Below are 19,507 nucleotides of genomic sequence, written 5' to 3' on the forward strand. Positions count from 1 at the left end.
GAAGAAGAAGAAGAAGAAGAAGAAGAAGAAGAAGAAGAAGAAGAAGAAGAAGAAGAAGAAGAAGAAGAAGAAGAAGAAGAAGAAGAAGAAGAAGAAGAAGAAGAAGAAGAAGAAGAAGAAGAAGAAGAAGAAGAAGAAGAAGAAGAAGAAGAAGAAGAAGAAGAAGAAGAAGAAGAAGAAGAAGAAGAAGAAGAAGAAGAGGAAGAAGAAGAGGAAGACGAAGAGGAAGACGAAGAGGAAGACGAAGAAGAAGAAGAAGAAGAAGAAGAAGAAGAAGAAGAAGAAGAAGAAGAAGAAGAAGAACTCCTGCGCCAGGGCTTGTGGAGCTCCCGCAGCACGAACTCGTGCCAAACTCGAGATTTGTTTCTTTACTATACATGCACGCAACTATTTAATGGACATTGTAATCTCAACATGTGATAGACAGCTCTAAATTTGAATTTGAAACTTATAAAACGAAAATATTCAAAACAAATAAACTGGGAGAGAGGGAGTATATCGTAGGATGTGTCCTATACAAAATAAGTCCCCTGGTTTGTCACCGCGAAGATGCGGTTAGAAAGGAGCACAGCGTCTTCCTACTCGTACGGCAACAAATCGGCCGCAGACAGCATGGTCCGCCTTTGACCGCCATGTGCAAGGTTCATTCTTTCTTATTCAATCTCACCGTGGTTCCATCGTACCAATTCATGTGGTGGCCCGTTGCATGGCTGATCCCAATGTTGGACAAACATTCTACGGGAACAGTGTCACCGTTGTAAATGTTGTGCAAATTGATGTTGGTACCCTCTCGTACATATGCAAGCCAATCTCCACACGCACCGGGCCTAACCTGTGAAACAGTGGGCAGGGGGAGAATTAGGAAATGGACACTGAGGGAGTCCTGGATTAGGGGGTGTTCGGATAGCCGGACTATACCTTCGCCGGACTCCAGGACTATGAAGATACAAGATTGAAGACTTCGTCCCGTGTCCGGAAGGAACTTTCCTTGGCGTGGAAGGCAAGCTAGGCGATGCGGATACTCAAGATCTCCTACCATTGTAACCGACTCTGTGTAACCCTAACCCTATCCGATGTCTATATAAACCGGAGGGTTCTAGTCCGTAGAACATCTTCATCATACACAATCATACCATAGGCTAGCTTCTAGGGTTTGGCCTCCTTGATCTCTTGGTAGATCTACTCTTGTACTACCCATATCATCAATATTAATCAAGCAGGAGTAGGGTTTTACCTCCATCGAGAGGGCCCGAACCTGGGTAAACAAAGTGTCCCTTGTCTCCTGTTACCATCCGACCTTGACGCACAGTTCGGGACCCCCTACCCGAGATCCGCCGGTTTTGACACGGACATTGGTGCTTTCATTGAGAGTTCCTCTGTGTCGTCGCCTTTAGGCCCGATGTCACACCCTGATTTTCATGCCACAACACTTAAGCTAATAAATCATGATAAAATGTGGTTTGACAAAAACTTTTGAGTGTTTTGGACTTTGCTTGATTGGATTTTGTGTGTTGTTTGCAAGTGCTCTAAAAATCAAATAAATCCTCCAACTCTTATACTCCTTCTCCTTGATCCAAAACTTTTTCCCAATGATCAGACCATGTGTATAGAACAATATAATATTTTCTTACAAAAATAATTTGGCCAAAAAGTATTTTCAAAAATTAGTTTTCCAAAAACCCCTGAATTGAGGTTTGCACTGCAAGTACTTGATTTGAGGTGTGAAAAATCTTTCCAAAAATATATTTGACTCCTATTAGATATAGGATACCCAGAAACCACAAAAATATAATTTTAAAAGTTATTTTACTATTTTATTTAAAGGCTTTTTCTTAAGGCCAGAAATGGTCTTAAATAGGTTAAAATTATTTTAAAGCTTTAAAAATATTTGAGAAAAATTGGGGAGACTCAACGGACATATATGTTCCATATATATGAGTTTGAACACATGGTCATGATCAAAATATTGGACAAAACCTCCCAAAACCATTTCTGCTCATTTCAAGGATTTGAAATATTTCTACAGAAAATATTTTCATAAAAATCCAAGAAAATTCTAACATGTCACATATGACATTTTGGATGATCTTGCCAAGTACCATGTAATGGAGAATAGTATAACCCCCATGAAACCCTCTCAAAACCACTTCTGTCCTTTTTCAAGTTTGAACAGCTTTGCACTGTTAAACATGTCCAAATGTTCTCAAACTTGGTGCACATGCTCAAATGGTGTAATAATGCATCTATACCAAATGGCACAAGTTGGAGAGAGTTTTATCTTGATCAAAGTGCCCCAAAACCCTCTCTGACCATAATCAAATTTGAACAAGTTTGTACTACCAACTTTCTCCCCTTGACCCCAACTTTTGTGGACATGTTCAAATCCCCAAATGATGACACTACACCAAGTGGTGCATCAAGGAGAATTGATTTGCATGACTAAATCTTGGTAAAGCCATTTCTGCTAATTTCTAGGGTTTACCAAAGTTACATTGGCAACTTTTCCCAAATGAGCTCAAATTTGGTGGCACACCCTATTTCTGAGTGTCATCCCATCCTGTTAATTCTCATGCCAAATGGAATCCTTTTCCTTGCCCAAACAAGCAACAAACACCTTGTGCAAAATTTCCTAAACCACTATTTTGACCCCTTCCACTATTCTTGGAGAGCTCAAATTTTTACCACAGCTCCTCCTAGTCCCCTTATACCTCCAGTAACAATGGCAAGTCCTCAGATCAATTATTTGGGGGTGAAACCCTCACTTTCTCTCTCTGGACAGCCTCTTTCTCTCTCTCCCTCAACCTCTCTCCTCTCCTAGTAGCTCTCCAAGGCATCCAAAGCTCCTCCCCACTTGTTTAGTCCCTCCCAGGAGCTAGTGGACAGGCTTGGCCACGCGCAGAAAGCCATTTGCATGCCATGGCATGCAATGGCCGCGCTCTGGAGCGCGCTATAGTGCCGCCCTCTGCCCGATGCTCCCGATAGCCTTGGGCGTCGGGGTGATGTCTCCCGAGGTGGCCTCGGCGTCCGGGACACGGCACGCTGCCGGGCCCCTCCTCCCTTGCCCTCTGTCTCCTTCCTCGAGCTCACCCGAGCGCGGCCTGGACCGCGCCCATGGTGCACCAGTGCCCCCCTATATAGAGCCTCCTCCTGAGCTCTCTCTCGCCTCGGTTGGGTCCCCCTCTCTCTCGTGCACCTCCCAGACATCCTCCTTCTCCCTCTCGTGCCCTCCAGCACCCACCATGGCCGGAGTGCTGCCGTTGGCCTCCACCTCGATTCGGGCAAGGACGAGCTCCTCGGCCTCTCTCTCTTCCCCCTACCCCCTCCAGTACTCCCTCAATACACTGCTAGGGCCTCTACCGCCGCCATTCTCTCCCCCGTACGCCGTGTGCTCGAGGCCGATGCTGGCCGGCGACCTCCTTCGCGGTCGCCCAAACCGTCGCGGGTACGGCGTTTCCCGGCGCAGGAGGAGCAGACCAGTGGGTGCGCCCCTCCGCCCTGATCACTCCGGTGGCCGGAACGCCACCGGGGATGGCCTGAGCCGCCGGGGCGAGCACCGGCCATGCGCGGCCACGCCCTCCTCTGCCTCGCGTCGCGCGGTAGGAGACGACCAGGGGCGACCTGCAGGCGGGCCTCGCGCGTCAGCGACCCGCCAGCTGCCACGTCATTTAAGTGGAAGCGGGTTCGCGGGCTGGCGCCTCCCCCACACCGTTGGCGCGTTCCAAAAATGCGCCATCGACGTCGCCTGGCGCGGCAGAGCAATTGGGCCGGCCCAAGGCTATATCTCGCCATGCGCGCACGATGAGGGTAAAAGTTTTTCCCTTTTTCTTTTTCCAGCAAGCTTCTAAAATCCACAAACAAATCAAATAAAGTCCAAATTTGATGATTCAAATTTCTAGGGGATCCATAAATCATGATCTTTCACATGGTGCTATTTGCACATTTTTCTAGAAACTTTCTCTTCATAAATATTTATCAAAATCCCAATTTCCATTTCTGTGATGAACTTTAGAAAATCACAGAGAGCCCATTTTTGATCCAAATTCCATGATTCAAATTCCTAGGTGTTCCTAAGTTCATAACTTAGTTATGAACATTTTTATTAATACTTTCTGTACCACATAAATTATTGAGCCATTTCTTCATATTTATCAACCTTGCAAATTCATAGGAAATTCATTTGAACTCCAAATCCAGTGAAACCAATTCCTAGATGCTTCTAAAATCATCCTTTGTTAAATGGGTGCCTTTGCTCATTTTTCAAAAATACATTTCTGTACACTTCTTGCAAATCCATAAACCCCTTGATTCCATCATATCAAAATGTTTAGGAATATCCATAGATCCACTTCCAATGAAATCACTTTGGTCATTCCTCATATGACCAGGGGTATCCAATAAAAATCAACTTCATATTTTTAGAGCACTTTTATTTTCTGCCTTGTTGTGTTGCTTATTATAGTTGCTTTCAACGATAGTTGACGAAATAGATGAAATGCTCGGAGTTGGACCAGAGATATTTGAAGACCTCGAAGACTTTGTTGAACCAGGCAAGCAGCCTTTGACCATGTCTATGAAACCATTTCTATGCATGTCATATAGCACTTTTATTGCTTGCATCGGAGTCATGATAAAACGGTGGCCACTTGAGGTGGTGCCTCCGTTGCTTTTCTCGTTGACACTTGCATGATGCATGACCCTACCTTTCTATGAGGGTTATGCCGGTGGAGGTAGATAGGATGCTAAAGTAGTTGCTATGCAAATTGGATCAGGATTATGCATGGAAAGAAACAAGTGTGGTTTGGCATACTTGTGAACAACCCCAGTGGGTGACACTAATGCCCCTGGGAGATGATGATGAACTAGGTCACTACTTGGTGGAGAAGTAGTGTACCGAGGCTTGATAGAAGTGTTGTTTACAGAGACGGATTAGATTTAAGATTTGTCGACCATCCCAACCATACATGCGCGACCACTCTACCCTTATATGGGAAAGGGCATTCTTGATTACCTAGGCCGATACTAGCTTGGAGCCCGCATTACTAGTGACGGGAGAGTTGTTGGTGCACTCTCTCGAGACGGGGTCGTGCCAGGTAGGGCGGCCATGACTGTTTTCATAGGGCACCGGATACACCGTTGTGTCCCCTCTCGGATGATATGATCTCGAGTGAGTCTCGTATGATGTACATCGTGAGGATACGGAACAACGAGTGGACTCCTTGTTAGTGTCGTCTAGGGAAAGGTAGTGATCGGGTGCTTACCCCGAGTACTTGAGGTATCGCGGGTCGTGGATGACACGAAAGTTCCGCGGATCTTGTGGGTAAAGTGTGCAACCTCTGCAGAGTGTAAAACTATTCGAATAGCCGTGTCCACGGTCAAGGATAGTTGGGTTGTGCTGCTTAGACTATGTCCATATGTTTCTGACAAACAACACGGTTTGGTAATCTATTGACGTGATTCATGAGGATGTCACGATGAGCTTGAGCATGAGTTGTTCACAACTCTATCCCGATGTTGATGTCTGTAACCTCCTGATACTTGTTGCAGACGCATTCATATCCTTGATAAATGTTGATCATACTTGCATGAGAAAAACTAGCTTTCCGCAAAAATGCCAAATTAGCAGTAGTGCCTTGCATAATTATTCTGTTATCACCCTTGGGTTGCTTGCGAGTACATTCAAAGTACTCATTGGCTTGCCACTGGTTATTTTATTGGCCAGGCATGAAAGACAAGATATATTGAAGAGTTCTTTGGTGACGATCGTGCGAGCTAAGATGCTTCCCTGTCAGAATGCCTGTAGGGTTATGGCAGATGGCATGGGTCCAAGTTATCGACGAAGATTTCCGCTGCAATGTTATACTCAGGACTTGACCATAATGGTCCTAGTTGTGTAATACGGTATGTATGGATGTAAGACTCTTGTTATTCAGCTTCTGTGTGTTCAGTGAGCATTGATCTCTGGGATCACTGTACACGTGCATTCGGTGATCACGACTTATGAGTCGGGGTCCCCACACCCGATGGCTCCTTTGATCATCAACAACGATGAGGTCCAGGGTGAGACTTTTCTCCCCGGACAGATCTTCGTCTTCGGCGGCTTCGCTCTGCGGGCCAATTCGCTTGGTCATCTGGAGCAGATCGAAAGCTACACCCCTGGCCATCAAGTCAGGTTTGGAAGCTTAAACTACACGGCGGATATCCATGGAGACTTGATCTTCGACGGGTTCGAGCCACAGCCAAGCGCGCCGCACTATCTCGAGGGGCACGATCTAGCTCTGCCTCCGAAAAGTGTCCTGGAGGCCGCACACGCACCGGTTCCGACTCTTGACTCGGAGCCTACTGCGCTAATTGAGGAGGAACGGTTGGACGTCACCTCGGGGGCTGCGACCTCAAAAGCGATCGAGCCGAACGCCAGCCCCGCACTCCGCGTAACCCGTGACCCCGAGGGTCCGGACTCCTCCCTGAACTGCAAACCGCCCGCGCCCCTGCCAGTCGAAGCCGATTGGGCGCCGATAATGGAGTTCACCGCCGCGGACATCTTTCAGCACTCACCTTTTGGTGATATCCTGAATTCCCTCAAGTCTCTCTCTTTATCAGGAGAGCCCAGGCCGGATTACGGTCTGCGAGGATGGGATACAGACGATCAAGAAATTCAATGCCCTCCCACCACCCACTTGATAGCCACTGTCGACGATTTAACCGACATGCTTGACTTCGGCTCCGAAGACTTCGACGGTATGGACGACGAGGTAGGAGACGAACAGGAACCATCACCTGTAGGGCGCTGGACGGCCACCTCGTCATATGACATATATATGGTGGATACTCCAAAGGATGGAGATGGCGATGGAACAGCGGGGGATGACACCTCCAAGAAATAGCCAGAGCGCCGGCGTCAGCGGCGCTGCTCTAAATACCGCCTAAGCAAAAGTGGTGATTCCGGCGCGGGAGATAATACTACCCCAGATAGCGCCGAAGAACGCCCAACCCAGCAAGATTCAGCGCAGGAAGATGGAGAAGCCAGCCCTCATGAGAGAGCGGCAGAACGAGAGGTTGAGGATGATAACTATATGCCTCCCTCCGAAGTCGAGGCAAGCCTCGATGACGACGAAGTCGTCGTACCATCAGACCCCGCCGAACAAGAGCGTTTCAAACGCAGGCTTTTAGCCATGGCGAACAGCCTAAAGAAAAAGCAGCAACAGCTTAGAGCTGATCAAGATTTGCTAGCTGACAGATGGACTGAAGTCCTTGCGGCCGAAGAGTATGAACTCGAGCGCCCCCCCCCAAGAATTATCCTAAGCGCAGGCCGCTACCCCGATCAGAGGAGGAAGCGCCTACATGACCAGCGCACGACATGGCAGACCGGCCACCTCGCGGCCGTGACAGAGAGGCCTGTCGAACCTCCGTCCAAGCCATGCCCCGACGCCGCTCAACCAAGGCACGGGAAAATGCGCCAGACCTGCGAGATGTACTGGAGGATAAAGCAAGGCAAACAAGATCGATCTACAGATCGCGCAGGCGCCCGACAACACATGACGATGATCTTCACTCCGGACACAATAAATCCGGTCGGGCCAAACACAACAGACATAGCTCTTCCAAGCTGCGTCGTGACATAGCCCAGTACAGGGGCGCCGCACACCCACTATGCTTCATAGATGAAGTAATGGATCATAAAATCCCAGAGGGTTTCAAACCCGTAAACATCGAATCGTACGATGGCACGACAGATCCTGCGGTATGGATCGAGGATTATCTCCTTCACATCCACATGGCACGTGGCGATGATCTACACGCCATCAAATACCTCCCTCTCAAACTCAAAGGACCGGCCCGGCACTGGCTTAACAGCCTGCCAGCAGACTCAATCGGTTCATGGGAAGACTTGGAAGCCGCATTCCTCAACAACTTCCAGGGCACTTATGTGCGACCACTGGACGCCGACAACCTAAGCCACATAATTCAGCAGCCAGAGGAATCGGCCAGGCAATTCTGGACACGGTTCCTAACAAAGAAAAACCAGATAGTCGACTGTCCGGACGCAGAGGCCCTAGCAGCCTTCAAGCATAACATCCGCGACGAGTGGCTTGCCCGGCACCTGGGACAGGAAAAGCCGAAATCTATGGCAGCCCTCACGACACTCATGACCCGCTTTTGCACGGGCGAAGATAGCTGGCTAGCTCGCAGCAACAACTTATCAAAGAACCCTGGTAATTCTGATACCGAGGACAAAAGTGGCAGGACATGATAAAATAAGCAAAAGCGCCGCGTTAGCAGCGACAACAATGAAGATACGGCAGTAAACGCCGGATTCAGAGGCTATAAATCTGGTTCAGCGGAAAAAGCCATTTAAAAAGAATACTCAGGGCCCGTCCAATTTGGACCGAATACTCGACCGCTTGTGCCAGATCCATGGCACCCCCGAAAGGCCAGCCAATCACACCAACAGGGATTGTTGGGTGTTCAAGCAGGCAGGCAAGTTAAGAGCCGAAAACAAAGACAAGGGGCTGCATAGAGATGACGAGGAGGAGCCCAGGCCGCTGAACAACAATGGACAGAAGGGGTTTCCCCCACAAGTGCGGACGGTGAACATGTTATACGCAACCCACATTCCCAAGAAGGAGCAGAAGCGTGCGCTACGGGACGTATACGCGATGGAGCCAGTCGCCCCAAAGTTCAACCCATGGTCCCCTTGCCCGATCACTTTTGATCGAAGGGACCACCCCACTAGCATCCGCCATGGCAGCTTTGCCGCATTGGTTCTCGACCCAATCATCGACGGATTTCATCTCACAAGAGTCCTCATGGACGGCGGCAGTAGCCTGAACCTTCTTTATCAGGATAAAGTGTGGAAAATGGGCATAGATCCATCAAGGATTAAGCCCACAAAGACGACCTTTAAAGGCATTATACCAGGTGTAGAAGCCAACTGTACAGGCTCTGTAACACTTGATGTGGTCTTCGGATCTCCGGATAACTTCCGAAGCGAAGAGTTAATCTTCGACATAGTCCCGTTCCGCAGTGGCTATCACGCCCTGCTCGGACGAACCGCATTTACCAAATTCAATGCGGTGCTGCACTATGCATACCTCAAGCTCAAGATGCCAGGCCCTCGAGGAGTAATCACGGTCAACGGAAACACCGAACGCTCCCTCCGTACGGAGGAGCACATGGCGGCTCTCGCAGCGGAAGTACAAAGCAGCCTTTTTAGGCAACTCTCCAGTCCGGCTGTTAAAAAGCCAGACAATGCCAAGCGCGCCCGGAGTAACCTACAACAAGACCGCCTGGCATGCTCTGAGCAGGCGTAGCAATGCGGCCCCAACCCCAGCCATCGTGACATAGCGGAGCTAGTACCTCGCGTACATAATTACACCCTTGAAATTCCATGGGCACAGGGGAAGGGGCACAATAACGGCATGCTCACAATACGGCTTAAAATGTACTAGGGGCTGCCGGACTCTTTTTATTATCCTTCAGGACTCCACACTTTGGATGACCTATTCGGCTATTCGGCTGCCGCACAAACGATGCAAGATCCAGGGAAGCAGACAAAGCTATGCCGCATTATGGAATTCTCAGGTTGTCTCTATTTCGAGCGGTATATCTGTTTCAAACACAATTCTGCGGCCTGCCCCTGGTCAGGATATGTTAAATAGTCTAATATCTTTTTGCTTATCGCACTACATGTATCGTTCAGCTTTGATAAATAACCTCTTTATAAACAATGCATAGCTTTTTATCTATCTTTTGCATTATTCTCTTTTAATATATATGTTTATTCAATAACATGATCGCACCCGTACACCATGGTACGGCAAACACGCCAGGGGCTTCATTACCCTTCGATCTGGTGTGAGAAGTCCGTACACTTTCACAAGTGCGGCACCCCGAACTTATAGCACTATATGCATCGGCTCCGAATCATGATTTGGGTCAATAGTTGGGTTTTCCCGGCTCCTATGTTTTGGTGCCTTACGTTCCGCTATATCGGCTAAGGTAGCACTAGGAGGACCACTGCGATTGTGCCCCGGTTCAGCTGGGTTAAGCACCTCAGTGGAGAAAGCTAAAACTGACTGTCATGATAAGGTGAGAGACCAGTCGCTGTTCGAGGGGTTTTTTGAGTCCCTAAAGACTTATGCCGCTTCGAGCGAGGAGTTGGCTCTATCCGGCCAAAGGCGTGGATAGCGCCCCGAATTCGGTCTTCTGAACTAGGGGCTTCGCCGAAATTTAAAATTATAAAGTTCTATGGCTAAGTGAGAGTGTTCAAGCATTATAGTCTGATTTCCTGGTTCGTTGTGCTGAGCGCCTCCCTTGAAGGACCCAACCATGGGAAAAAGAGCGCTCAGGTTTATCCTGAACACCCCAGCACTAGCGGCATGGGGGCAGAAGCCGATGACTGGCCATCTCTCAATTTTTGATAAACGGCCGCACAGAAAATAATATTTTAAATTCCATAAGTATTGCTTAGCGCATATGAACAAGTTTTTAGCGCACAGGATAAACACGAGCGAGTTCATTCAAATATTACATCCTTAGTACATTCATCCGCAATAAGGCGGGCACCGGCAAGAACATCCTTGTAGTAGTTCTCGGGCTCGCGATGCCCCTTCCCCGGCGGCGGCCCGTCTTTCACCAGCTTCTCTCCGTCAAACTTACCCCAGTGCACCTTTGCATGGGAAAGGGCCCTCCGGGCACCTTCGATGCAGGCGGAACGCTTGTTGACCTCAAGCCGTGGACAGGCCTCCACCAGCTGTTGCACCAGCCCAAAATAGCTCCCAGGCAGGGCCTCTCCGGGCCACAGCCGAACTAGGAAGCCCTTCATGGCTTGTTCGGCCGCCTTGTGGAGCTCGACCAGCTGTTTCATCTGATCGCTCAAAGGCACAGGGTGTCCGGCCTCAGAATACTGAGACCAGAACAAACTCTCCGTCGAGCTGCCCTCTTCAGCCCGGTAGAATGCGGCGGCGTCGGATACGCTGCGGGGAAGATCTGCGAACGCCCCTGGAGAACTCCGGATTCGGGTAAGTGACAAGTAGTTTACTTTTATATTCCTACTTTGCATTAAGAATGCCTTACCCGCTGCTATCTTTTTCATCTCCTCCAACTCTTGGAGGGCCTTTTGGGCTTCGGCCTTGGCACCCTTGGCGGTCTCAAGGGCCGAAGCGAGCTTGGATGCTTGCGCCTTTGACTCAAGCTCCAAGCTCTCATGTTTTTTCATGAGAGCCTGCAGCTCTTACTGCACCTCGCCAACCTGAGCCCCAAGTCTTTCTCGCTCGGCGCGCTCCTCGGTCGTTTTCTTTCCGGCCTCAGATAGCGCCTGCTTGAGGGTCGCCACCTCAGTTCTGGCCCCTACAATAAGTAGTACAATCCTGTTATTCTTTGCAATCACGCCTCTCTATAGGCACCTTTTTTTCTTTGTAGGGTATTTCTTACCTTCTTTCTCCTCGAGCTGTCGTTTGGCAAGGCCGAGCTCTTGCTCGGTCCACCCGAGGTCCTTTTTTAGGGCATCCACCTGTGTAGTCAGTGTGGCGGTGGATAGCAGCGAAGCCTGCATACGCATATTGACTCTTTATTGTTAGACTCCTGCGAATATTAATAGATCCTCTATTCGGCTTTTCTTTCCGAACGCCGAACAGCACATCAGGGGCTACTGTCTATGCGGTAATATTTTGACATATTTTTACTCACCTCGAAGCCTGTTAGAAGGCTAGCGTAAGCTTCAGTCAGTCCGCTCTTGGCGGACTGAACCCTTCGGATCACCGTACTCATAACAGTACGGTGTTCCTCGTCGATGGAGGCGCCTTCAAGCACCTCCAGCAGATTGTCCGGCGCCTCCGGTTGGACGGAGGCCGCCGGCTCAGAAGGCTTGCTCCTCTTGGAAGGAGTTCGCCTACCGCGGACCGGGACTGTTGAAGAGTCCGGCGCGGCGTCCGACACAAAGCCGGACTCGGAGCCCTGGGGGATCCTGTCCCCTTTATTCCTGGGGTCCGGGAGGTCGCCTTTCGGCTCCTCCAGGACCACCTCCTCCTGCCCCGGAGCTTGTTGCGACGCCACTTCGGCGTCATCTGCATTGCAGGGGGAGACAGCGACCGGAACTGAGTTCACGTCCGACGAATCCAGGGAGCCGCTCGATGAATTGTCGAGTTCGGCCCGGGGTGGGCTGCATAAATCACATTCGACATTAGGGAAAGCTGCGCATTAAAGGAATATCATGAGTCACTCTGGTACACGAATACTTACGATTTCGCCGGACGCTTGGCCCTGTCCGGCCACTCCTCTCCACTCTCTTCGGCGTCGTGGGAGCAGTCCGACGGAGGGGTCTTCCTTTTCCTAGACCCCTCGGCCTCCCCCGATGGGGCGGCCTTCTTCTTCTTTTCTCCCCCCACTGGGGGGAGAGCTTTCTTGTTCCTCCTCCTCGTTTTCACGATGGGAGGGCGCCTCGGATTCGTCAGATGACGAGTCCGACACCACCAAGTTACGGGCACTCTTTCGAGTCCCGGTGGTCGTCTTCTTCTTGACCTTCTTCTTCGGCACCACGTAAGGTGCCGGAGTCAGCAGCTTCACTAGGAGAGCTGGGGCTGGGTCTTCGGGCAGGGGAGTCGGACAATTAATTGGTCCGGATATCGCCTGCCAAGCCTGTCAAAGGTAAGGGAGTTTAGATCCCGCATAGAGTTAATCTATGGAAAAGAGCTTAATAATCCTGTCAAAGGCATAGATAGCTTACCTCGCTAGCGTGACGCTGCATGCTGTATCCGCGGTCCTCGGAAGCGGATGCGGGAGCCTCGGCGCCTTTGATTAGGTGCTGCGCCGGGTCGAACTCCAGACGTCTTCATACGACGTGTCGAAGAGCCTGTTAAGGGTTCGGTGCTGCGCCGGGTCGAACTCCTACAAATTGAAATCCCGTTGTTGGCACGGGAGGATCAGACAAACGAGCATGACCTGGACTATATTGACCAGCCGGATTGGCTTGTCTACCAGGGACTGGATGCAGGTCTTCAGTCCGGTCACCTCTTCCTCGTTGCCCCACGACAGGCCCGTCTCTTTCCAGGACATAAGCCGCGTGGGGGGTCCGGATCTGAACTCAGGGGCTGCGACCCATTCCGGATCGCGTGGCTCGGTGATGTAAAACCACCCGGCTTGCCACCCCTTTAGGGTCTCCACAAAGGAGCCCTCGAACCAGAGGACATTGGCTATCTTGCCAGCCATAGCACCTCCGCACTCCGCTTGGCTGCCGCGCACCACCTTGGGCTTGACGTTGAAAGTCTTGAGCCAAAGGCCGAAATGGGGGCGGATGCGGAGGAAGGCCTCACACATGACGATAAACGCCGAGATGTTGAGGATGAAGTTCGGGGACAGATTGTGGAAATCCAGGCCATAGTAGAACATGAGCCCTCGGACGAATGGGTGAAGTGGAAAACCCAGACCGTGGAGGAAGTGGGGAAGGAAAACTACCCTCTCATGGGGCCTTGGGGTAGGGAGAAGCTGCCCCTCCTCAGGAAGCCGGTGCGGGATGTCCTTGGACAGGTATCCGGCTTTCCTTAGTTTTTTTACTTGAACCTCCGTAACGGAGGAGACCATCCACTTGCCTCCCTCTCCGGACATTGCTGGAAAAGGTTGAGGTGGGAAGAGCGGGCTTGGGCGCTGGAGCTTGAGTGCGCGAGAGATGGATTGGCAAAGGAGGAAGAAGGCGTAGGTGAAAAGGTGGATCCTGATCCCCTTATATGGGCGGATGCGGGTATGCGTCCCCACCTACCTAATAAAACTCGCTTGCCTCCCAAGCGCCATGGTAAATGGCGCGGTTGGGTTACCCACGTCCGTGTTGATGAGAATCCCGTTAAAAGGGGCACACAATCTCTGCTTTGACAACACGTGCCAAGGAAACCACCTCGCTAAACGCACTGAGGTGGAAAAGTGAAAACAATTTGTATAAAGAGCTTGGCCGCATTGTTATGACGCACTGCGGAATACATCAGCAGATTTGATTTGTGTTAATATTATTCTCTCTATGGCGATATGTGGAAACTTGTTTTGCAGAGCTAGACACTATTTTTGGTGTTTACAATCTTTTATGAAGGACTTGGAGGAGGAACCCGCCTTGCAATGCCGAAGACAATTTGCACGCCGGACTCGTCGTCATTGAATCCTGGTTCAGGGGCTACTGAGGGAGTCCTGGATTAGGGGGTGTTTGGATGGCCGGACTATACCTTCGCCGGACTCCAGGACTATGAAGATACAAGATTGAAGACTTCGTCCCGTGTCCGGAAGGAACTTTCCTTGGCGTGGAAGGCAAGCTAGGCGATGCGGATACTCAATATCTCCTACCATTGTAACCTACTCTGTGTAACCCTAACCCTATCCGGTGTCTATATAAACCGGAGGGTTCTAGTCCATAGAACATCTTCATCATACACAATCATACCATAGGCTAGCTTCTAGGGTTTAGACTCCTTGATCTCGTGGTAGATCTACTCTTGTACTACCCATATCATCAATATTAATCAGCAGGAGTAGGGTTTTACCTCCATCGAGAGGGCCCGAACCTGGGTAAACAAAGTATCCCTTGTCTCCTGTTACCATCCGACCTTGACGCACAGTTCGGGACCCCCTACCCGAGATCCGCCGGTTTTGACACCGACAGACACGGAAGTAGTCTTTAGAATGCATTTACTACGTGATCAAACTCATCTTACCTGCTCATCGAAGGAAATCCGAGTGCCCCTCAACGTCGGCATCTCAAGGGGCGTCAACTTGCAACTACGGCCACGCCGCGCTGGAGAGACCCCCAAGGAAACATCCTCGTGCGTTCCAGGAACATCAAGATGCATTTGTGTGAGTAGTTTATCTTGTGAGAGAAAAGGGTGAACGAGGGTAGGCCTCTAGAAAAAGAGATGGACACTACTACTACCAATGTGCTGGCCTGTGCGTTGCAATGGATCCAAAGTAGTAGAATAATACTTGTTCACGTGCTTGAAATATAAACACTCTAGTTTTGATATACATGTGTCAGCAGACATGATAGCTTGTCCATGGAAGTTGAACCACGACGACCATCACGTTTCTTGTTTCTACCACTGCCACACCCACACGCGATTCCCATGACTCCGCTCCAACCCACGGCACGACGTCCCCCGACGTGGACATGGATCCTCTGATGTGGCTATCATTGCCTTGCCCTGCCTTTCCTTCGCTGACAGGTGGGACACACGCTTATGGGTCCCACATGTCAGTGAAAGAATGGTAGGATTGTTCGCGTCAAGGGATCCTCATCCCCCCAACGTGCCCCTTATCCCTCTCGGCCCCACCGCTCCTCTGCCTTTGTGTGCATGATATACTCCTAATATATTACTCCCTCCATACCTAAATATTTGTCTTTATTAAGATTTCAAATGGACTATCACCTACGGATTATATAGACATATTCTAGTGTTTCTAGCAAGATGCCCGCGCGCTGCACGAAGTTGATGGAAAAGGTAAGCACAACTTATAAATTGACAGATCGAGTACTAGTTACAGTGATGCATATAATTAAGCAAAGGGATCGCACATGTCGGTATTGACTGGAATGAGAATGCAACAGCACAATAAGAATTAAGGCCACGATGATGTGATCGCAGTGGTGGTTACAGAAGCTAAGAAGAAAGATGGATCCACGAACGTACGACCTCCTCCTCCTCAACTTAGTGCGCCGGGCCACCGAACGGCGGCTAAGGAGCGGCGGCCTTTGTGGCGAGGTCGAGGTGCTTCGCAGCAAAGGCATCCAAGGCTTCCAGCCTGTTGAGGAAGGCCAACCTCGTAGCGTCCTCACTGGCATTGTAGATACCTATGTACATGATTTGCTCGTACACGTGGATGTGTAGGTCGACGAATTCTTGCAGGGCGAGGCGCCTCGCGGCGAGCGCGACCTCCAGGTGGACATTCTTCGTGGCGTCGGCGGGCAGTCGCAGGGCCACCAGTGCTTGAAAGAGGTTTCAGCCATGGAGGCCGATTAGGGTGGCAGGCAATGAGGAGCCCGGGTGCGCAGGCTGGAGGAGTACGATGATGTCATCCGCGAGCTTCTTGATGACGGTGAACTTGTTGCTGGTGTCAACGATCATCTGGTCCAACTGATAGTCGTAGTTGGCGTCGACGGCGGCCATCCACCAGCCGGTCTCCAACACCGTCTGGAGACGATCCTCGGCGCCATGCCGCAGGCCGGCGTCGTGGACCATCTGGCGCAGCCGCTGGCCGCTCACGTGCATCGCCACCATGGGTCTGGAGTGAGCTCTTTTGCGCTTAGTGTAGGTGCTTAGGCAAATGCTTAGGTGCGTATGATGTGGTAGATGCATTGGATGGAGGGGCGCCTTTATATGAGGGCAATGAGGGCAAACTGCGTTGCATTCACATCGTGCAGCCTCTTTTCCCAGACCTCCTCCCATTACTTCCCTCATGCATTAATTGAGGAGGATGCATTGGCCGTTCAACATATCGGGAACCGCTACTCCCTCCCTTGTCTGCATTAAAGTCGTATCAGGAACTACGCCGCCCGCTTTCAAATTGAATACTCCCTCCTTCTAGGTGAGTATTAAGTCATCTTATGAAATCCAAATAGTAAACACATAGGCGTGGTGCATTAACTCTCACGTTGTCTCTTAGGCTAGCCATAGTGGGCGTAACTTAGGTAGTAACTTAACACATCCCAAGACAATTTTGCTTATGGGGAAACTATTTAATGAGGAAAGAGATGCTTGTGGTAAAGTAATATGTTACTGTAACATAGCGCTTTAGTCGCTTCAACAGAGACGCGAGAAGACGAGGGAGTAGGCTGCTGCAAACGTAGGCCTGTGTGATTTGACAGCGAGTTACTGCTGGACAGGTGGGGCCCCGTGATTTGACTTGCCATTATCATTTTAACTGCGGCGCTATGACCCGCGTGAGTCTCCCAGATTCCTGACCACCTCCATACAGGTGCCTCTCCCAATGCTCCACCATGTAGTAGAGGCTGGCTCTTGCATGAGAGCCCACTTCTCCACTTTTTCCTTGCCTCTATTTCCTCCACATATGCAAAAATGCCATGTAAAGCGCACTATTGTACTTACTTTTACTTGCTCCTACAGGTGCTTAAGCTTGCCACATAGGCATAAAGTCTGATGTGGCAAGTTAATCAAGAAGAGAGAGACTAGTTTGGTGACCCAAGGAAGAAACGGTGCTAAGCGCGTGTACCTAGGTGAAAAGACAATTTTGAGTCTATAGCTAATTAAATGAAGCAAACTTAGCAACACCATTTCATTGGAAGAGGTCACTCCTTGGCAAATGCAATAAATACACGCGCTTACTAGCACCGTTTCTTCCTTCAGTACGAAGAAAGAGATAGAGAGAAGTAACAAAAAAATACACTTATAGCCAACCTTGTTGTAGTATGAGTGACTAAGTGATGACTATGTATGACATGCCAACATCAGATAGCCTAACGCACCGTGTTAAATCTCCAAGGGCGCGACCGCGCGAGCAACACGATGGTCGTGGTAGGCGCGACCATGATATGGGCTGCTGGCAGCCCTTGGATCTGAGATCAAACGGTCGCATGCTAAATTGCTGAAAATTTGCAGAATAACCCTCCAGGATAGGACACGGCATGCAACCGTTCGATCTCAGATCCAAGGGCTCTCGGAAGCCCGTATCATGGGAGAATGGAAAGCCACTACCCTACCGTTCGCACACTGGCAGTTCGCTCCTACTTGTCCCCGCACGTCCTTCAATACTACGGCGGTTCGCTCCTAGTCGTCCCGTCCATTCTCATTACGGCAGTTCCACTAATCCTAACCCTCCTCCCAAATCCATGGCGTCCCAAATCTCCATGATCGGCGGTGAGTACAAGGTTAGAACCATCACCGGTGATGAGTTTGACATCATCTACACCCGTTCTTCCGCGACGGTGAAAGGATGCCTTTCTCACTTCAGACGCATGTTCGAAAACTCAGATGATGAGTGGGTCGCTGGGCTAGATGTTGAGTACACCACAGTCTTGGGACGAGAGAAGGATCTAAAGGACAAAGAGAGGAAGAAGCCCGCCATGATCTAGGTTTGCGTGCATGACTTATGCTTGCTCTACCACATATGCCATGCCGACGTTGAGTGCCAGGATTTTAAGGACTTCCTCGGGAGCAACCTAGTCAAATTCGTTACTATAGACTTTGGTAACGACAAAGAAATCCTGGGTCAGATAGGCCTCGTTGTAGGCAACCCCTTCGACCTCCAGAAGAATCGGCCGGTGCCCTCTCGTCAGCCTTCAATGCTGACCCTGGCAGGAGCCATGGTTCATCCTTCGTATGGTAAACTGGTGAAACCTCCATACACGTTTCATCGTCATGCATGGCAGCGGAATGTACTAGATATAGACCACATCCACTGCAGTGGATGGCCACCTTTGCTTCAATATCTACAAGGGTTGGATGAAGAGCAACAGCCAAGTGTGCGGTTCAAGCAAAGAAGTATCGGCCAAGAGGAAGAGGGACAAGGACGAAGTCGAGGACGTGGACAAGGACTCCGAGTAAGGTGGCAGTGTCATTGCTCATGTTGGTTCTAATGCAGTGTCTACCGGAATAGTTGCAAAGTTTAATTTCAGGTGTGCTTAATTTAATTTCAGGGGTGTGTTGTGCTGAGCCCCGAGCAGAACTATGTTATGTTTCTTCTTGTTACTTTAATTCTTCAGTACGTACATACAAGTATTTCTTAAATTTCATCTTTTAGTTGGTACAGTACTACCACTCATTTCTTCACATTATATACGTACAATATATATGGCCAACATCATATAGCTAGGAGTTTAGTTGTCAAAGAATTTCAGGGTGCTTAGTTTTGTCAAAGAATTCCAGGGTGCTTAGTTTTATTTGAGGGGTGGGTTGTGCACTTGTGCTGGACACCATTATTGTGACAAGCCTTTTTAATAGTACTATATGCATAATTTGGCGACGAGCGCTCTCTATATGTACCACCATTTTTTTAATTTCAAGTTTTGCTCCATGGCGCAATCCATCGATACTACTACTGTACAAAAGTGGAGTATATACATTTTTTAAAAGGCTAGAGGGCGGGGCAGTCTAGCTCGGTCGGTTTCACGAGAGGCGAGGGCCTTTGTGATTTGGTGGCTCATTACTGCTGTCAAATCGAATAGTACTGCACCGCCCACTGCAAGCCCGGCGCCTCCATTAAACCCCTCCGTTAAACCCGCATGCAAACTGAGAATCCTACTCCGGCCACACGTCCGTTCATGAGCGGGCCAGAATTAAACACAACACCGGCCGAGCTCCTCCCGTCCGCCCTCAGTTTAAACAAGGCCGGACACCGACCAAGCTCCTACCGGCCGCCCTCTATTTACACGAGGCCAGACAGACAGCGGGCAAGAATCGCACCCCTCCGCCGCTCCCCCATCTCCTCCTTCACCATTTTCTCCACTCCTCCGATGGCTTCCGATGAGCCATTCTCCGGCATATTACCCGGCTGGATGGCCCGCCGAGCCCTCCGGATATGGGCA

This window comes from Triticum dicoccoides, chromosome 5B, assembly GCF_002162155.2.
Source record: "Triticum dicoccoides isolate Atlit2015 ecotype Zavitan chromosome 5B, WEW_v2.0, whole genome shotgun sequence".
NCBI classification, from domain to species: Eukaryota; Viridiplantae; Streptophyta; class Magnoliopsida; order Poales; family Poaceae; genus Triticum; species Triticum dicoccoides.